We start from the raw sequence: 9,040 nt of genomic DNA, 5'->3' as shown, positions 1-9,040 counted from the left end.
CATCCCACGTAGCACAACCAGAAAGACCTACAACTAGAATATACAACTATGCACTAGGGGGCTTTGGGGGGAGGAAGGAAAAAAAAAAGAAGATTGGTAACAGATGTTAGCTCAGGTGCCAATCTTAAAAAAAAACAAAACAGATGTCCAGAGGTAGATGGTTGCTGGCATTGACTCAAATGCTTTGTGATGCCATTAGATGCACAAGATTTTTACCTCTTTCCACGCAATCACTCTATATTTGTTGGATTCCATCCTCATGGTTGCAAGGTGGTTGCTGTAGCTCTTCATCACATCTCTATTCAAGGTGGGAAGAAGTGTGTGTGTGTGTGTGTGTGTGTGTGTGTGGTGAGGGGAAGCACATGCCAACTGCTTCTGTCTTCTTTCATAAACAAACACTAAAATTTTCTTAGAGCACGAGTGGACTTTTATACATATCTCATTGGCCAGATGGTTTTTACAAGGCTATCCTTAGATGAGAGAGAGGGTGAGAGAGCAAGCAATTCACCTGGGCCGGGCATATTGCTGCTCCAGCAACATCTGGGATCAGGTGACAAGGAAGAATCAGAGAATGGAAGTAGGTTGAGAAACCAGTACTGTTTACCACAGTCACAATGATAGAAAGATGATGGCAGTCAGAAGAATAAAAGAAAAAGGAAGAAATTTCTCCTTTATTTGGTGTTTAAAGACAGTCTTATTTCCTATAATTGCCTTGAGTAGGTGTTACTGCTTGCTTGCTTACCTCAGGAGAAAATTTAGTGAATAATGATATAAGTTATATTTAATAGTTTAAATAACAGTGAGTCAGATGTGTCCTGTGTTGCAATTTCTTTGCATACATGAATTTTAAATTTCACTTAAAACCATAAAATGTAAAAAAGTTGTACATAAACTCACTAATTTGCACATATACAGTTTTGGAATGAAATTCCTGCTTTTTGCTAATGGACAGAATTGAGAATATGGCAATATTTTATATGTAGAAGTGTTCAGGGAAAAATGAAATTTTTGTCTACAGTACATAAGTCAGAGAAATGGGGAAGAAAAGGCAATAAGGGAAATAGGAATTGTTTAGATGGCATAGGATGGGACGGAGAATGAAGTTTAGACTGGCAATAGCCAAGATTGTAGTGGGAGAAGAAAGAACAGAAATAAAAAAATGAGTGTTGAAGTTCTGTTTGTTTTTTAAATTGAACTTTTTATTATGGGAAACTTCAAGCAGATACAAAAGCAGAGAGAACATTGGAATAAACCTGAACCTATCCATTACCTGGCTTCAACAATTATGAACACACGGTCGATTTTGTTTCATTTACACCCAACCCCTAAGCCCTGCATTATTTTGAAGCATATCTCAGACACCATATCATTTCATTAGTAAGTATCTACGTAGTTCTTTTTAAATTAAAAAAACCCTTTAAATACGTAGTTATCTTTGGATTCAGATAGAGCAGAGTTCAAATTCTAGTTCCGGCACCAACAGCTGTGGGGCCTTGGGCAAGTTCTTTCATTCACTCGATACATATTTATTAAGCATCCCCTGGAGACCCAGAAGCAAACCAATACACTAAATAATTCCAGATAGAAATTGATGTAACGAAGGAAATAATAAAACAGGGCCACGGAACCGCGAATGAGTGGGGGTCTACGTTCCCCTGGGTGGTTGGAGAGGGACGGACTCTTCTCCACTCTGCTCCGCCATGCTGATCTGTGAAAAAGATCTCCTATGGCTCTTGAGCGTCACTTACTATCTGATAAGTGTTTAGCAAAGGCCCGCCCTGGGCTGGCTCTCAAGAAGTCAGAGTCACCACGATGATGCTCTCCTTCATCCCCATACTCTCGCCCCCTTGCCAGCGAGGGCTGAAATGCTCCGTCCTGCTTCATCCTGACTGAAGGTGCATTGAGTGTGCTGGGCTCACCCTTACACTCTAGACTAGAGCCTGGTGAACACTGTTACCTCTCATGTTATTCCCCCACAAGGCACCTTATTCTGGAACTTCGTGAATCTCTGGAATTGCATCAGGTAAATAAGGTTGTCTGGGGCCTGTCTCTCTTTCCTGCCCCTCTCCAACTTTGTAGGAAGTAACTGCCTTATAAATTCACCAATTTTTATGGAGAGATACTTACTTTTGCTAGAATGAGTATTTGAGAAGAGCTGCTTAAAATACAAATTTAAATTTATAAAAAAATCTTTTGAGATGGAGTTTTACAGTTTCCAGTTTGGCAGACACTTAATTCTAATCCAAACAAAGTGTTGTTGGCAGGCTATCAAAACCCAGAAAATTTAAGGTTTTAGGAATGGCTACTTTTCTGGGATTTAATGATCTTTTTCATAACATTTTAGCAGATCAGCTTTTATTTATATTAAGTGTAGGCTTTAATCCAAACTCCATGTAATGAAGCAACAAACAAGGAAAAAAAATAGAATTCAATACAGCCATTCACTTCCTTTAGGTTTGGCTAAATGGGAGGCCAACAGGCCGCTGTTTACATGAGTCCTGCCTGTGTATGGCTGAGTAAATTTGAAGAACACAGGCTCTCATTCTGAAGGAATGACTAAACAGTTTTAGCCACCCCTCATTGCTTAATCCTAACCTGGGACGATAAGAGGACTGAGGATGGGTGAGCTTTAGTACCAGCTTCCCATTATTCCCCCGGAATCTTGATTACGCGTAGCTTCTGCCATGGCTTCTTGCCAATCCCCATCAAGTGATGGAGATCACCTTATCAATTGGCTCCAGGGCCAATTAGTGCTGCTGGCCCCACTCGCCAAGCACAGAACGCTTCAGCTGGGGCTTTGCGGCTGCCTGGCTGCCTTATTAGTTATTTTCCCTTTGCTTCCTAGACTACTAGTCTCTACGAGGGGATGTTTTCAACCTTTTTAAAAATCTCCTCCATTTTCCCCCGGTACTTAGTCCAAGGAAAGTCCTTCCTCCGTCCCACCTGGGTGCCTCCTTCCTGGGTGCCTTACAAGGGAGAGGACAGCTGATGCGTCCCGTCTCTAACCTGGACCCTTCCAGCAGCGTCTCTCACTCGGCCCTCCTACTGAAGCCCCCGCATATATCATGTGCACTTCCACACCCGAGTGAAGTTCATTCCCCTCATCCTCTCTGCATTTCCAAATTCCTCCCAACTGTGTGAATGGTCTATAGTTGCCGTAACAAATTACTACAAACTTCGTGGTTTCAAACAACACACCTTTATTCTCTCCCAGTTCCGTAGGTCAGAAGTCCGACGTGGGTCTCCCCAGAATAAAACCAAAGTGTCAGCTGACAAAGCTCCTTTCTGGAGGTTCTTGGGGAGAATTTGTTTCCTGCTCTTTCTGGTTGTTGGCAGAATTCAATTTCTCGCGGTTGCAGGACTGAGGTGCATGTTTCCTTGCTGGCTGTAAACTGGGGATGGTTCCCAGTGTTCAGAGGCCATTCCATTCCTTGGCTGGTGGCCTCCTTCCTCCGTCTTCAAAGCCAGCAGAGGCAGGTGAGTTCTCATCGTTGTTTTGCTCACCACTACACCGACTTAAAATACATATGCTTTTTCCTATTAAAATAATTATAATAAATATTCATTGTAAAAAATATATTCGTAGAATAATTAATTGAGGCATCTTGGCTAACAACTATGTGTATATTCATGCATTTATGTATTTTTTTTATTAACAGAATAGCTTCACTATATATACTCATTTGTAAAGCTTTTTTCCCACTTTGTGATATATTGAAAATATTTTTCCATGCTGTTAAAAATTTCTTTACATTATTTTTAGAGGTGTATAGTATGCTATTTACAAAGTACCATAATTTGATTACTAATCTCCTTTTGTGGCTTCCATCATTATTTGTTCCTATAAAAAAATACCCACGTAAGTCCCCCTTCCTCTAAGCCACCTTCCCTGTCTCTTTGGTTTACAGGGAACGTTTTTTTTAGTTTGAACTTTAAGGTGCTTAATATTTGACACTCAAAGAGTTCCTTATTTTGTTATTTGATTTTCTATTTTTGCATGTTGTGTCTCTCATGGACCCATTCATTCATTCATTTGTTCGTTCATTATCCGAATATTGTTTAAGGCATTCTACTGATCCTTAACCAGCTGGGCTGATATTTTCTGCCTCCTCCCTCTAGCCCTGTGTCTATAATCTTGCAGTGATAAATCTGATATCTAATAATAATTAAAGAGGCGCTGAATAAACAAATGGCATTGCGCCTTCTTCACCTTAGTTTTCATCAGCTCTAGCCGTCACTTTGCTCCAGTTCCCTGAGGAAGACATGTCCTCACTCCAGTCCTCTACCTGTGCTTGGCAAAGACATTAATAATCTTTCAGCTATATTTCTAAACAAACACAGAATTACAGGAACCAGAACATTCAAATGGTTTATCCAGGGTCAGGGGCTCAGTTCACAGGAATGAGATTTTAGAACTCTGCACTTTAATATTTATATGATCTGCAAGAGAAAATTGGAAGTGCTTTTACTTTACGAATTTTAAAATCTCCCTTGAGAACCCAAGAGTTGCCAAAATTGGTCTGAAGTTTTTGACCGCCTGATAATAAATCCAACAAAATGTATCTGTGCCAAACAAAATACTAGAAGTTATGTGGAAATGCAAATATGGGAAACCCGGGATGTCAAGAGCCGAACATGCGGGGAGAGAATGAATGATAGAGAAATTCCTATCATTAGGCCTTCTAGCTTTTAGAGGCATAATTTAAAAAGTTTCTCTGGTCTCTCCATGCAAAGATGAAAAAGCTACTTAAATTGCTATGGCCCAAAGTGACCCTTGTGATTACTGATTTGGGGCCTCAAATCCCACTCTGTCTCACACTGTTTTTGTTTTTTCCTCTGGAATTTAAAAACTTTGAGATTTGACAGTTTACAGCAATGATATATAAACTGGTAATGGCCATTAGGAAGATCTTTTCCCAATGTAGCTGATTAATATATTAACATCTTTTCTCTCTCTCTGTCTTTCCATTCTTCTCCTTCCCATTTTCCTGCTTACTGTTTTTATTTTGACAGTGTAGTGGCAGTAATTCATAGAGGGATGAACTTTTCTTTTTCTTTCTTTCTTTTTTTTGTTTTTCTAAGGCTCTCTCCTTTCAATAAAGTTTGCGTCTTGACTAGCAGAGTATATCGGTGATTGCTTATTTGCAATAACTGCTCCAAATTGAAAAGGGAACCTCAGTTTTTGGTGGCAATTTAGGGATTGGTCGGAAACTGATACACATGGAAAATTCTGAGCTAAGGAATTCAGAGATAGTGGTCTGAACTATCCATGCTATTGTCATGGTGACTTTTTTTGAGGTAAAAATAACCTGTGTAACCCCTTCACTATAGCGGGTAATATTTGTAATGGCTTGTGGTGTAGAGCCCATGCGCAGAGAGAAATTCTTCCTATCCGTAGGCTCTGTTCGAGGTGCTTGGGAGAATTAGGAAACAGGAGTGAACAAAACAGACCGAAAATTTCCTGTTCTGTGGTTGAGGGGAGACAGACAATAAATGATAACATAAAAAGTAAACGATCTCGTGTAATATAATATGTAGTTAGAAAGTAATAATAAGAAGAAAAGAAATAGGGACTCTAGAGCAGGTGAGTGGAGGATTGTTTGCAATTTTAAATAGCACGGGTGGGGCAGGCCTCATTGAAATGGTGACATTTTAGCAAGACTGGAAGGTGGTGAGAGTTTTCCACTTGGGTATCAGGGAGAGGAGGGTTGCAGGAAGAGAACCCAACCAATGCAAAGGCCCAAGAGATGGCAAATTACTTTCCTACCTAATTACCTGTCCACTCAGATGCTGTCTCCTGTGGGCACTGGAGAGTTGCCTCTCCGATCTCTGTCTCTTGTACTTCCCAAAGCCCATTTAGTCTTTCTGTCCCGAGACCTTAATTCCAGGGCTCAAGTTCACCATCAATAAATCCATTCTCATTTCCCCCTTGATGAATATGGGGGTAGAGGGGGTAACCATTCAGGTCCTTTTGAGTTAAATATCTTTGAGACAGACAGCCCTTTCTCTTGCCAATACAGACCAACTCTTATATTAAAACTCTGGTTCATGATCATAGTAACTGAACCTTAGCAAGACAGATAAGATTGTGGACTCTTTTTTTTTTTTACCTAATTGGTAAGTCCCCTTCCATTAGGAAGAGGATGGGTAAACACCCACAGAAAAGGGAAAGGGAAGGAGAACACCCTATCCAGACACAGAATTCTGGAAATTTATAGGGATTCCCATTGTTGACCTACTCCAGGCTATCTGTTCCTTCTAGGATTGGCTTCTATCATAAACTATGCTTTTACTAATCCTGGCTCTTGGATTTTTATGGCCTTGTGATCAGTTTCAAATTGGCCAGTCTAGCTCTCACTCATCCTTTCACTAATAGCATGATTTTAGTTGGGATGAAAAGGGGGTTCCTAAGGCTGGAAAGCCCAGAGACCGAGGCAGCCCTGATGTTGAGAGTAACAAATACGTCGACCTGAGTTACCTGGAGAAGAAGGAGCCCAGACCCTTCCCCTGGGCCAGGGGAGCTGAGGACGGAAACTAGTACCAGGAAAGAAAAAGCCCAAATTTATATGAAAAGACAGAAGCAGCTCCTTTATTATAGCCCAACCGTTATGACAAATGAAGACACATCCAAGAACAGATAATGAAAAATTTTGAATTATTGCCATTGTTTCTCATATCCCTGAGACTCTTGAATTAATATAGCAAACCAGTCTGAAGATAAAAAGCCAGAAGCTTTATCAAATACATTATGTCTGGCAGAATGTCTACACTGAACTAACTCAAAGTCCTAGTGGTAGTTTGGGTTTTGTATAAGAAGTGGCATGGATTTTTCTCGGAGGTATTGCTTTACTTCTCTCTTCATTTGAAGCCAAAGTGTTTGACTAGGATGGTTTCTATACTTCTCCTATTGGATCGACATATTTATTTCTTTTTTATTTCTGATTTAGCTTTATTTACTTTCTGGAGGAAGCTGGACGTTCTTTTCCATAGGATAAGAATACTTATCCATGGGGGAAAATGAATTTAAGGCCAATCCTTCAGTAAGAATTTGCATAGAAAGTAGCATTAAGTATTAATCTATGAAAAAGCTAAACTTGTGCAAGAGTTAGACATTATGTAGCTTATAAGTATATGCAGTAGATAAAGAAATGCTTTAATTTATATTTAAATTGTTTTAAAGGCCAGCTTTAATTCTAGATTCATTCTGTTCTTTCATTACTCTACAAATGAGAATGGCATTTTCTTTCCCATCTGACTCCCATTATACACGCAAATCACCACAATAATATGAATAGCTATTTACATATTTGGCGTGACAACAAAATATTAATATTGTTCAAAATATGGAATTATACATTTGCTGGAGGATTTAGGATTTTAACCTAATAGACAAGAAAGTGTTTCTTGAATTTGAAGAAATTTTCCTTCTAGCTATGTTTTTTTTTATATTGAAACATGGAAGATATAACTTACTATTTCTGCATTTTTATATATTCAAATTTGTATCATATTCATGTTTATATTTTTATATAAAGATAGTAAAATATAATTTGGTTATAATTATCTAATTTCTGACTGCCATTGATTGCTCCTTATAGGAAAGCTATTTATTAACAAAAATAAAAACATACATCAAAAACGTGTAATCACTTTATGTCTTAAAGATAAAGTTAAGGTTATGGCAGAGTTTTCCGAGACTACTGAGTGGAATAGAGAAAAATAAAAAGGCACGATAACTCTGTTTTAATGAAATTTTCCTTCTTGTACCTAGTATTATGGTTATCCAACAGGTCAATTCAACAAACATGGAGGCTTGTGGTTCTTAAATATAGAAATTGTTCCATTGCTAATTTCCCCAAAGAGACTTCTGCAGTAAAAGTGGTGAAATGTACATTAAAAATAATACATAAAATAGGTCTAACCTTTGCTAAGTCCTCTCACGCAATGGCAAACCTGAAGATCCTTAGTCCCTATTGCTGTACTATTGAACTTGCAAAACGAACCAAACTCAAAATCTTATTACAGTGAAATGAAATTGTAATCTGAAAACGACAATCTATTTTTTCCCTTTTTCCTTTCCTTTTCCACACTTAGCCTGAAATGCCCTTTTTGCCGGTAGTCTTCAATCTAAAAGCACAGCATCATACCTTTAATTGTAATAGTCACTGTTTCTCTCATAATCTCATATGGAAATAATAATCTGTTCATTTTTAAAGCCCAAAATATGATGTGATTAAGTTAGAAACTCACTGGTATCATCGAGATTTAAATATAGCCTTGAAAGAATTGAAACGTACCTTCGGGGGGGTTTTGAGGTTATGCCACAGTCTTTCCACAAACAGCTAAATAAGCCCTGAATGAATTTGACTTCTTTCAGCGCTCATGCGTTTATAAATAAATTGTATCTCCTGTGTACTTGTGTTGTCACTCGTGTCCAGGAGCTACACAGCTCACCGTATAGCAGACATTTGCAAAAGGGGATGTGAAATTTACAGCAAGTTCCAGGAAAAGCAGTTGGCTTTCTTACCTCAAGGCATAAAAAATAGGCCTTTTGCCAGGCTTTTGGACACCTCATTCTTTAATGAGCTAACTTCCCTCCCTTTAGCTCTGTCCTTCCTCCCTCTCCTTTCCTCCCAGGGCCACTCGGAGAGAAGAAAGAACCGTCCCCATGTTCAGTAGTGGGGTGAGCTGGTCATTCACTGGTGGGCCTTAGAACAGCAGAGCTGTCACCTGTGAGCTGTTTAGGTTGTAAACATTATTAAGTGACTTTCCAGAAAGTTATGTAAAGAGTTGCTAATGTTCCCTGAAGATTTCTCTACCATGCCGGCTGCACTGACATTTTTGAAAGAGGCAGGTTGGGACGTGTGTGGACGCTTTCCCTTGCTGTTTATGAGCTAAGCTGCTTGCTGTGAAAAGCTGTCATTTTTCCCCTGGGTGTGTAGAACCAGTTTCTCCGGCATGCCAGGCCATGAAGCTGAGTCTTATCCAAAAGGAGGGGCTGGTGAACGGGACTGCAGGGAGAGCCGGAGAAGTACCACCT

The 9,040-nt window shown here is 39.3% G+C and overlaps 1 long non-coding RNA gene across 1 annotated transcript; it reads right to left on the bottom strand.

Moving 5' to 3' along the window:
- Positions 1–3,180: 3,180 nt before the first annotated feature.
- On the bottom strand, positions 3,181–8,484 carry LOC139077534 (uncharacterized). Its single transcript, XR_011530158.1, has 2 exons — positions 8,298–8,484; positions 3,181–3,537 (listed from the first exon to the last, which is right to left on the bottom strand). It is a non-coding gene; the product is annotated as an uncharacterized lncRNA (long non-coding RNA).
- Positions 8,485–9,040: the final 556 nt, after the last annotated feature.

The sequence above is a fragment of the Equus przewalskii genome, chromosome 19 (genome assembly GCF_037783145.1).
Source record: "Equus przewalskii isolate Varuska chromosome 19, EquPr2, whole genome shotgun sequence".
NCBI lineage: Eukaryota > Metazoa > Chordata > Mammalia > Perissodactyla > Equidae > Equus > Equus przewalskii.
This window is presented reverse-complemented; position numbering and strand designations above follow the sequence as displayed.